Consider the following 12,234-nt stretch of genomic DNA (forward strand, 5'->3'; position numbering starts at 1 on the left):
TCTGAAATAAAATTAATGGGGGGATTAAAGTGTTGGGAGAGGAGAGACAAATAAGTCATGTGTTAACCTCTAGAATCAAGCTCTAGACAAGGACAGTATATTGAGAACTCATAATTCCCTCTGTTGCTGCAGCAACAGGGAAGTAACAGGGGGTAAAATTAGCTTCATTTGAGATAAGGAATAACAATTTGCAGCTCTTCAGTGTTCATTGGTGAATTTAGAGAAAGGGCATCCTCTGGCAGAGGAGAGAGAGCTGCTTTATCTCCTGCAAGAAAGGGAACCTGGATTTATTATGTTCAACAGTCAGGTGGATTAATAGGAACATAAACTATTCAGAAGTGTAACACTCACCTACTCTTCCAGTTGTTGCTGTTTCTTAAATACTCAACAAACTATAAAGCAATATTAGCTGCAAATTTGCTCGGGAAGACAGGATAAGATTTAATGGTAATGGTGGTGTTATATCAGTTGATACATACAAATTTAAAGTCCAGAGCCTTAGGATAGTCTTTATGAGTGCCTATGGTTGCTCCCCTGATTTCCATCTGAAATTCATTCTTTCTCACATTCTCTTGCCCATTTCTTGTTGTGTCTGTCTGGCTTTCCCTTAGTGCTTATTCTGCTGATGTGTCCAGAGGGGAGAAGCCACATCCTGGTCATTATCTTTCCTTTCCTTGTAATTTCTTTGTAATGGCATTGTTTTCTCCTCATTTGAGCAGGAAAAGGGCCTGTTTATTAAACAGTCCAATAAACTAGTTTACTGTAATTTTACAAGTATTGGATGGAAGGCACTGCTGTAAGTTGTCCAGTTGTCATGACTACTGTGGTGCAACAATTGGAAATAAGGCATCACTGTTCCAGACCTCTGCCCCAAACGTCTGAAAGAAAATAATCCTGAAATACATAAGTTATAATCAATAAACAGGGTGATTTATCCATGATGAAATAATGACAAGAGCTGTTATTTTTAAGACCTTATCTTCTTTGGTTATAAATTGAGGATTACTTTCATCCTTTTATTGCTTCCAATCAATATGAATTTATCCAAATATTGGCCCTCTGAAAAATCAGGAGTAGTGGGCTTGAAATATCAGGAATTCTTTCCTCTGAACAGGGTTTTAGCTGAGCCTAAGCTTGCACTAAATCGTTCAGGCTGGGGGCTCTGATACCTGAACTGAGTGCACAGCAATTTCCTGGACTATCTGTGCGACCAGTTGCACATTGGAGAGGAAAACCTGAGCCTTTCTTCTTTTAGAAAGAGATTTTATGTCAGCGTTCCTGTTTTCAACTGCACACAGGATAGGGCTGGAGGATGAGATTGTTAAGTTCTAGGGAATGCTATTGCCTCTATCTTTCTTATTATTGAGAAACTAAATTAATGATCAGGGAAATGAATGGAGAGAAAGGAGATTTTCAAATGCAGCAGGAAATGACATGACAGTTATATTCTCTCCATGACTGTACCTATATATGAGGCCAAAAAACTTAGATGTTTTGGATGTAGTGAGTAATTGTGCCTTCCCATTCTTTAAATGCTGAACTGCTGCTTCTGAGATTTTGCAGTCTTGTAGAGAAATCAACTTTTTCCCACTGAGGATGTCTGAAGGACATTTCAAAATCTTATTGCTTCAGTGGGTACCTGCATGTAATGTTCTTACAGTGCTTGCCTTAAGATGAATAACACTTGGGCTTCAACTGGGATCCTTCTAGCTTGTTATAAGGAAAAAAAAAAAATCATCAAATGCTGCCTTAGTAATGCTGGAACCTTCAGTAATTATTTCTATTGTAATCCGGTAATTGTGTTTTCTCAGCACATGGAGGGATTAACATCCTGTTAACAGGATTAATATTCCTGTTCCTTTTGTACACTTTCTCCTACATCTAATACCTTTAGAATATTTTTGAAAGACAACATTTCATGAGGCGATAGTTAATCAAAGCACAGGCATGAGAAAAGTAGAATAAGTGCATTTATTTTTCTCCTGCCTTTTCCTTTGCATGTCTTCAGTGTTCAGTATCACAAATAAAATATTTGTGTCATATGCACTGTCACAGGCATAAATACAGAGTTAAAATTTAGGGACTGTTTGATAGCTGGACAAAAAGGTGTAATTTTATCCTTCACAAAAATATATATACAGATGTTTAAACACACACTGTGAAAGTGAGCCAGTGTAGCAAATCCCATGTTCCAGAGAGCCCCACATGCCAGCTGGTCAAGCCTGGCACTTCCAGGGATCCAGGGGCAGCCACAGCTTTTCTGGGCACCCTGTGCCAGTACCTCCCCACTTTCCCAGGGAACAAATCCTTCCCAATATCCAGGTTGATATTCCTGTTGTTCCCCCATAGGCCAGCACAAAGGGTGAATGAGCAGCTTTTTTCTTGTTTTGTCAGATCTGCGGCTTTGGTTTTTTTCTGTTCCTCTTTTGTTTCTGGTTTCTACATTTCCTTAATTTCTCAACTTCCCAGGTCCCTGACCAGATAACCTTGCTGGAATGAACACTTGCACGCGCCCTCATCAGCTGGCTCTCATCACCAACTCCCTTGCTTGTCAGGTTTGTGTCCTTGTGTTTATGGTTTCCTGATTTACTTATTTCCCTTTTTTTGCCCTGAGAAAGATCCTTGACCAGATGCCTGTAAAGGAGCATACACTCCCCTTCCACACACCCTCACACAAATTGTTCAGTTGTGTTTCATTTCGTGTTGTTATGGAAACAACAGGAGTATGAAACAGAACTTAGATACCAGCTGAGGGGAAAAAATCATGTATTCATTACTTTGTGTATCTAGAATTCCACATGGAATATTCCTGGCCCTGTCAAGATATCTGGCAATGAGGATTTGCTTCCGACTTTGGTCTCAGCTGAAGTTCAAAATACATTTAGCACTCAGTGGTGATTTTCAAAGCACTGTGCCTGTGATCTCTTTGATTCCACTACTAATCAATAAATGGATTTGTGCTTCTACTGACATTGTGCTGCTGGGATAAGCCTGGATATGTAAAATAGCAGCAATTTTCCATTTAGGAGTCTTTACTCATCCTTTGGAACTACAGCAGGCACCAGCAGAACCTCCTGCAGCTTACACCTTGCAGCATCTTCTGACACTTGGAGTCAGCAGCCTTTAGTGAGAACAGCTCTAGTAATTGGAGTTGGACTGTAGCAAATCAGAGCCTCTGGTCAGCAGAGAGAACAGCCCTCATGCTCAAGTTCCGACAAGCAGTCTCAAGTTCTTACATTCTCTTTCAGGTTTCAAGACTGTATTAGTTTGAAGCCAAACCAGTGAGAGACTCCAAGTCAGAACTACAATTTAATGGGAAAATGAAAATAAATGCAATAGTACAGAGACACTGACAGAGTCAGGATCCAGCCTGACACCCCGTGGGTCAGGTGCTGGTAGCAGTCTCAGTAAATGGTGCCTGCAATCCTGTTGGAATGGTGATCCTGTAGAAGGGTCTGGTCTTCCTCTGAAGGTCCAGTGCTGGTTATGTAGCTCTTATCCCCTGGGAATCCAGTAAGTGAGGGCTGCTATGGTGTTCCAAACCTCAGATTCTATCCAGCAAGAAATGTTTGGTTCCTCGCCCTGGGCAGAGCATCTCACAATGGGATGATGGAATTCATGAGGCTTGATGATCCATTAACAGAAGATATCCCTGCAAAAGGAGTTATCAGGGATGAGTCATGGAAGAGATGAAGAACACTGCCCCACCTGGTTTTAACAGATGGTGACAGAATACACACTTTTGGTTACATCAAACATCATAACCCAAAAGTTATGAGACATATCACTAACCCGAGACATATCACTACTTTGCAACTTTAAATGCAATTTAAAAGCTTTTTTTTTGTTTGTTTAAATTTCAAAAACTGTATTTCATTCAGCACAATCTCATAAAAGTCATTCAGTTTCAAAATCTGCCTCAAATTGTGCCATGGGAGGTCCAGGTTGGATATGAGGAAAAATTTATCTACTGAAATACAGGTTAGACATTGGAAGGGGCTGCCCAGGACAGAGAGGGAACAATCATCCATGGAAATCTTCTAGAAAGGAGTGGACATGGCACTTTGTGATGGGATTTAGTGGACATGGGGGGATTTGGTCAAAGGTTGAACTTGATGGTCTTGCAGGTCTTTTTCAACCTTAATGATTCTGTGATTCTATATTAGATAGATGAACATACATATATATATATATATATATATAAAATATTCACATTAACATGTTTTGATAATATCACACAGTTTTAAACAACAGGTAATGAGCAGGATATTTTTATTTTCTAGAATCTCAGTGTTTGGAATGACACAGTCCAATTGTTTTAATTGTATTTTTCAATGGCATGTTTTAAAAGCACAAGTAAACAGGCTTATTATTAGAATCAGAGAATTGTAGACACAAAATTATCCTGAGCTGTAAGGAACTCATAGGAATCACCAAGTCCAAGTCCTGGCTTGAGCAGAGCAGGACAAACCCTCCCTTGATAGGGTGGTGGTGATATTTTCTCAGTGCTTTACTCACAATTAGGAATTTTTTTCCACCTAAATTGCCTGGGACCTTCTAAAGCAGTTGAAAATTGCCTTAAATTAAAATAATCCACTACTATTGCAGTATAGTGTGGTCCAGTGTTGCAAATAAACTCATGCAAATCTATGTTGCATGGAGAGACTTAGTTTCCAAGAATTTCCTGTAGGCTCTGAATCTCTGGTCATACACAGCTTTGTTATTCCCATTGCAGGACTCCGAACTCTCAATGTCCCTATAATTATCTAAGGGAGCAGGATTTCCTCCTACCCTACACTTTTTCAATTGGACTTTCTAAAGTTTTCTTCATCCCTCTTTCATGTGTCTTTATAACACATCGAAAAAAAAAAAACCTACTTTATACTTCCCTAAAATATAATTTAAAAAGTAAGTAAATTAAAATAATTTTAAATTTTATAGTGGCTCTATGCTTTTTTAATGTGTATCTCAGTTTCTTATATCCAGTCTCTTACTGAACTGCATGAACAAGAGAATTGCTTTTATTCTGAAAAATATGAAGATAAGGAAACTGATCATCTGCTGCAGACAATCCAAGCTTCTCATTCTGAACAAAGTCTTTCCTGATATGCAGTAGATTTCATTTAATTAAATTCATAATGACACATAAAGAAAAAGGTCCTTTCAGCACAGAAGAGTGGGAACTGACCACAAGAACTTCCTTTGTTCTGGGATCTTGGGCACTTTAGGATGTTAGAAACAATTAATTGTTGTTGGCCAATTTAATCAAATGCACTGCTTTTAACGGATCTCGAGGGCCACTTAAATCATTTCAGGATATGAACATCCAAGCTAAGTAATCTCCGTTCTGGTACTGAAAAAAATACTTGCCTGAAAACAACAAGACTGTTTGATAAATAAACCATTTGATTTTCTTAGTTGGATAAAAATGCAAGTGGGATAACACTGCTTAAAGATTTAAAAGCTCAGCAAAACAAAAGAGAACCAAATAAAACCAAAAGAAAAAACACACAAATAAATAAACTCAACTTATTTCTGGGAGCACTGAGACCCAAATTATTCCCTTTTTCTTCATAATGTTATAGGGCTTTATATTGGTGAAGTAACCTATGCAATCCTTATTTCCTAAGTTTGAAGATGAGAGACCTTAGGGTTGAGTTTAGGGTTAAGATGGAGTTGAGGGGGCTCAGCCTGGAGCAAAGGAGGCTCAGGGGGACCTTGTGGCTCTGCACAGCTCCTGACAGGAGGGGACAGCCAGGGGGTCGGGCTCTGCTCCCAGGAACAGGGACAGGAGGAGAGGGAACGGCCTCAGACTGGGTCAGGGCAGGCTCAGGGTGGACAGCAACAGGAATTTCTCCATGGAAAGGGTGCTCAGGCCTTGGCAGGGGCTGCCCAGGGAGGTTTGGAGTGCCCATCCCTGGAGGTGTCCCAGGAAGGGCTGGAGGTGGCACCCAGAGCTCTGGGCTGGGCACACGGTGGGGACTGGGCACAGGGTGTAGTCGATGGTCTGGGAGGTCTTTTCCAACCTTTGATTCTGGGATTCTATAGCAAGACCACTGAAATTTGCTCCATTAGCAATGTAGCTATATTTGAACAATTATTCTTTCTACAAATTCAGTATTAGTTGCCTTGTCCATGTATTGCCCTTCAGCAGGCACTGTTTTGTAAGATAGATAAAATGGCTGATTTGATAACACATTCCACCTCCTGTGACTTTATCCCAACACTTTGCAAATGCATCCACTTCCCCCTGTCACCTCCCCATTGTGGAATTAAAACTGCTTGACAGTACTAAATAGTTACATAAAAGCTTCTCTCTCTAGTGCATATAATTGTTTAATTGAGTTAGTGAAATATCATGTGCTGGTCACTACATGAAAATTAACAGAAAACTTTTTGATTTATAAACATCCCATAAATAGACACAGGAAAAAAAAAAAAATTAATTCTTCATTTTCTGAGCAAAAGTATCTCCTACCATCTGGTTTTTTTTCCAATTACATCATTTGGACTACTACTAGAGAAACATTCATACAAACTCAATAATGGAAGACACCTTTTCCCTCCACAAATGTTCTTAAAGTATTTTAGATCAGGTCATGGGGTAACACGTGGCAAACAGAGACACAAGAAATGACAAGCATTGTTCCTTGCTTCTCCTATGAAAGTGCTTAATTTCAAAATCAGAGAAAGTCAAATCTTTAAATAAGTGTGCTGCTTGAAAAAATTCTTGTAGATGTTGACTGCAAAGCCTTAGATCAAAAGATAACATCGGTGACAGCCACAGAGGCTTTCTGAAGGATGTAAAAGCTTAACAAAAATCTTTACCTGTTTCAATTAAAGAAAAGCATTTTGGCATTCCCCAGAAGAAGAAATCTGCTGGAGATTTTGCTTTCTGGCTTCCCAGACAAAGCAATTTTTTATTAAAAAAGACATGACTTTGATTACATATGCTTCAGACAGGCCTTGCTTTATGTTTGATGCTGATAGAGGGTTTTCAGTATTACACCTGATGGATTTTCTACAAATAAATTCTTGAGGATTAGTCCTGCTTTATTGCAGATGTTTTCTGAAGCAAGCAGCAATCCAGAGATATGTCATTTATGCTATTACAAGCCTGCATTTCTGCTGAAACAAATGGGGTTGTTTTCTTGTATGATTTGTTTTGACAGCAAAAGAACATATTTTACAAGAGGAAAACTGATGAAAAGGGTTATCAATAGAGTATTTGTTTAGTTGGTTAGTTATCTACTACTTTTTAAAATTATTTGCTAAATTTATTAATTGAAATCCATATTTAGATGTGTGTTCTGTCAGTGATACACACAAGAACTGTTACATGCATCGATTATGGAAGTCTGATCCTGAAGAGACGAGAAATCAGCAACATGAAAACTTTGAGCACCCCCAGCACTTTTCACTCTCCAGTCCAAATTAGCGCTCGAGTTTCCACCAAGAGTGATGTAGAAACAAAAGGAATAAATTGACACTCTAGATTTTGTTATTTGGAATAAATTGACAGTCTACATTTTGTTACTTGTAAGTTGAACACCTCCCTCTGCAGAGGGATTTCTCAGGCTCATTCCCACCACAGTCACCTCAGAGATCTGGAAGTGATGTGATTCTCTGAGGAGGGCACTGCTGCCAACACTCCCCCTGCCCTCCTTCTCCCTTCAGAGGGAACTTCTGAAGTGCTGAAAGCAATCTGAGGAGGAAATAAGGCTTGAAAAATCTACCTGCTAAAATCTTACACAAACAAAGCATGATCTGACATCCACAGGGACCCTGAGGCATGGACTCCTCCTCCCCTTGCTCATATCATCTCTTATTTTTGCGCCTAGCACAAAATTAATACCAGCAATAAATTAATGCCAGCAATACATTCAAAAGGAATGCGAGGCTGTGATTTCTCTTCCATGATATTTAGGTAAAAAAAATCATTACCTTAGTGTCATTCCATGGTGACATTTTCAATGGCTTCTGAACATGAACGTGTGATGTTCCCTCTGACTCAGCTACAGGAGAAAGATCATCCTGCCTTTTAGGCTTTAACTCCTGAGGAGGTGTTTCCTGGAGCCACTCTGTGATCTTAGCTTTGTTCACACATTTAATTGCAATTACACCAATCCTTGTGCTTTGGTAACAGCCTTAATTGGGCAGCAGGAGCAGCAGTTGTAATAGGATTATTTCTCAGATCTCTACTAGGAAATCTTTGCTGCTTCTGTTGGCAGAGTGGGAGGCTCAGGAAGTGGGGTAGAGTGAGTAAGGTCCATAAATGACTCCTATGAAATTAATTTATTGATTCCAGCCTTTTTTGCTGTGAAGGATTTCATGCTGGGAAACAAAGCCAATGGTCTTTGCAAGTGTGTTGAATGGTATTTGGCAAAGTGGAATTGTCAAGCCTGGAAAAGACTTTTCAGGCCATCAGGTCCAAGCACCACCACATTCCCACTAATCCATGTCCCCAAGTGTCACATCCACAAGATTTTTGAATATTTTCAGGGCTGGTGACTCCCCCACTGCCTGGGCAGCCTGTTCATTCTCATAGCACTAATATTACTTCTTTTTTCCTAAGTTTTCAAGTCACTATTGGGAGCCCACTAATTTTACTATTAGAGTTCCTAATAAAATGTACAGCTTTATTTTAAATGACTTAACTGTAGTTACCTAAAGGGCATAGATTTTATAAAAATGAACCAAAAATCTGATCAGGCAATTAATTGCATCTCCCCAGTCTCTGGCAGAGGATCCAATGTTTTACTGGCATTTGTCAGGGCAACAGTTTTTAATTTTCTGTTTTGCATTCCTACAGTAGAACATTACAATAAAAATGAAAATATATGACAATTTTTGAAGTAAATAAGGAAATAATTTAACTAAGTAGCAACAATGATGTAAATATATGTAATTAATCAAATTAAACACAGAAAAAATGCAAGTATATAAAATAAAAAATATGTTTCTTTATATCAAATGAAGAATTATATTTTTCACTTTTCCTTTTTTCACATTGCTATGTAGCCTTTGAGAGAAACTATGCTATTTATACATGTCATTAACCTATAATAAAAATTCCGGTAGAAATTGGCTACCTGTCTTTGGATTCATTTGGTCTTCTACAGAAAGAAAAATACTTCTATGTTCCCTTTCCTTTTTTCTTGGAGTTTCTTTTTTTTTAGGAAAATTGCCATTTATTGTCAGTAAGACCTTTATCATTGTCATAGTCATATTAGAATTTAATAACTCTCTATGTCACTGTTAAAGATCCCATTGACTAATTACTAGATTTTTGTTATGTTATAGGAAAGAAATATAGATTTAAAAAAAAAATCCATATTTTTCTTCTATTAAGCCTACCTTAGATGACAAACTAATGTGAACTAGTCATGTACTGCCATGTCATGGAGCAATTTTAGCCCATTACCAGCAATAATTTCTTCTAAATCTTAAGAAAAGCAGAGCAGTGGTTCACAATCTCATTTTGTACGTATGGACATGGCTTAAATATAATAAAGAAAGGACTGAATAACTTCAATGGAGGAGAATCACATTGTGGAAGTAATCTCTTTTTTTTTTTATCATCATTTTAGTTCACATTTGGTTTTTTTTTTCTTTTTTTAAATACAGAATCCTCTCACACCTCAAGAATTCCAAAGAGGACTTGCTGAAGTAAATACTTGAAGATGGTATTTTAGAAATAAAATCCTTGTGTCTAAACAATGGGGGAAATGGACTTTGCATTAGTTCTGTGAATCCTTCTGGCTCTGCAGCAGTGCCTAGAAATATTCACAATAAAGACCAGTTTTTTGTGCAAGAGTTGTTGATCTGGGATGCTCCAGTACAAGGCAGATCCAAAGCTTTGGGATCTTCTCTCCCTGGAGTCACAAACCAACAGAAGGCTGTGGCTGCCTTGTAGCACTTGGAACCTGTGTTTGTTTCACATTCCCTGTTCCAAAGCAGCAGCAGAAAAAACTCTTGAGTGCCCTCTTCAGCTGCCTCTGGATCAGGTTGAGTGACATATACAGACCCTCCAGAATTTCTGGAAAACTGTGTTAACTGAGCTGATCGTGGAAATTTGGGGATTGAAGCCTCTGGTTATTTGCCTAGAAGGAAAAATGTACTTCTATGAGACCTGGTCTGTGAAAAAAATCAAGAGAGAAATAGCATAATTCCTACAGCCTCAAGATTTTTGTTCCTATTTTCAACAACACTGTCTGGCTGAAGAGGAAGGAAAAATTGGAAAGGGATTGAGCAACCTGGTCTAGTGGAAGATGTTCCTGCCCTTGGCAGGGTGTTGGAATGAGATGGTCCTCAAGTTCCTTCCCATCCCAAAGCACTAATGATTTCATGATTCCATGAAATTCAGCAATCTTTTCTTCTGTCCCAGCTCGGTTCCATGACCTGGAGTTGTCACAGCTGCTGTGTGTTTATCCCAGGCAGGCTGTGCTGCCAAGGCACTCCAGCCACTCAGCACAGTTCAATATTTCTGAAGCTGAGAGCACTCATTCCTTTACAGAGCTGAGAGTCTTTGGCCTAAGGATGCAGTAACTGTGTCACCGTGGGATATCAGCAGTTCATCAGTGTGGATTTCACTCGTGCTGTCATTAAGATTTGCAGCGATGCCATGGTGATAATATTTTATCATGATGTTCTTTTTATTTTATTCCTTTCGGCAACATACAGTGCCAGCTTGACCTGAATTACCAGATTAATAAATCATATTAATAAGACATGATAAAGTAAAGCAGTCAATCACTTAACAGTCTGGAGGGAGCTTAAAAACAGAAGATTGGTGGCAGTTCTCAGGTCAGGCACTTCTCATGGGCTTCTCTCCTATTTTGGAGTCAAGAACAGGAACCATCCCAAGCAGGAAAATTCATACCAAACTTAAGATTCTTAGGTCGTTGCCACTGTTTCCATCAAGTTCAGTGGAGATTAAGTCACTTTATAGCCCATTGCTGCATATATTCTGTTGTCAGATCTGAAAGGATTCTATTAACTGGTGGAATAAGAATCATGGAACCACAGAATATCGAGAGTGGGAAGGGACCCACAGGGTTCATGGAGTCCAGCCCTTGTCCCAACAACCCCACCCTGAGCATCCCTGGAGCATTGTCCAAACCCTCCTGGAGCTCTGGCAGCCTCGGGGCTGTGCCCATTCCCTGGGGAGCCTGGGCAGTGCCAGCACCTCTGGGGAAGAGCCTTTCCCTGAGCTCCTGCCATTCCTTTGTGTCCTGTCCTTGTCCCAGGGAGCAGAGATTGGAGCTGCCCCCATGCTGCCCCTCAGGAGAAGGTGCAGTATCACATCTCATCATATCAAAGCCAAACCCCTTGCCCTGTAGAAACTTGTTTATAAATCTTCATAAAATTTGCCTATAAAACTTCACTAACTTTTTCATTGTTTCATCTCTCCCTATAGCATGAGGCATATTGGAACCAACCTATCTGACTTCAGCTTGCCTCTTTCTTATTTTCCTTGAAAATCCAGATAAAACCTCATAATTGAAAATTACATTAATATGTTGGTGTAGTGACACATAAATGAGTTACTCGATAGGGTGCATAGCACACATTCTGATCTACCTTCCCTCCAGTTTGCTATTGCACTGCTCAAGTAATTGAAGTATGTAACTTGTCCTGCTCTTAAAAATATGAACCTTCAAATAATTCAGAAGAAAAGAAGAAGAAGAAAAAAATAACAACAAAAATTTTCAGCCTCAAAACTTTCTTCCCTAAGATGAATTGGAAGACCTTACTCTTCATTTTGGTATGAAGTTTCTGGTGGTGACCTCAATACTGCTCAATAACTTCATGTCCCAAAATTTCCAGGAAGAACATGTGTTTCTCTATCTATTTGCTTTCTGTCCTGGAAATAAACTAAAAGGTTTTGTGGAAAATATAAGGGTGGAGCACACTGAGTGAAAAGTAATTCAGAGATTGTGCCACTGTTAAAGCTAAAAATAGGATTAAGGAAACATAAAAGTTGTCATTCACACCTGGACTTGTCAAATTCTGATAGACCAGGCCCAAAACAGGCAATAAACAGAAGTTGTACTTACATATTTGAATAATGATTTCTATCTGACAGGATTTTCCCAACCATCTGTTCCTTCAGGTGAAAGTAATTTCTTACTACTGTGTAATTCCTGACACCTTTTCCTTACATATTTGTGGGCATTTGAAATGTAAATACTAATTTAAACATGCTGCACAATATTTGTGATTTATGAGGCT

General features: G+C 39.0%; 1 long non-coding RNA gene across 1 annotated transcript; it reads right to left on the reverse strand.

The window, feature by feature from the left end:
- Positions 1-3,296: 3,296 nt before the first annotated feature.
- On the reverse strand, positions 3,297-8,056 carry LOC146766785 (uncharacterized). The gene is made up of 2 exons (XR_014957107.1): positions 7,945-8,056; positions 3,297-3,652 (listed from the first exon to the last, which is right to left on the reverse strand). It is a non-coding gene; the product is annotated as an uncharacterized LOC146766785 (long non-coding RNA).
- Positions 8,057-12,234: the final 4,178 nt, after the last annotated feature.

Source organism: Lonchura striata, chromosome 8 (assembly GCF_050655825.1).
Source record: "Lonchura striata isolate lonStrDom1 chromosome 8, ASM5065582v1, whole genome shotgun sequence".
Lineage (NCBI taxonomy): Eukaryota > Metazoa > Chordata > Aves > Passeriformes > Estrildidae > Lonchura > Lonchura striata.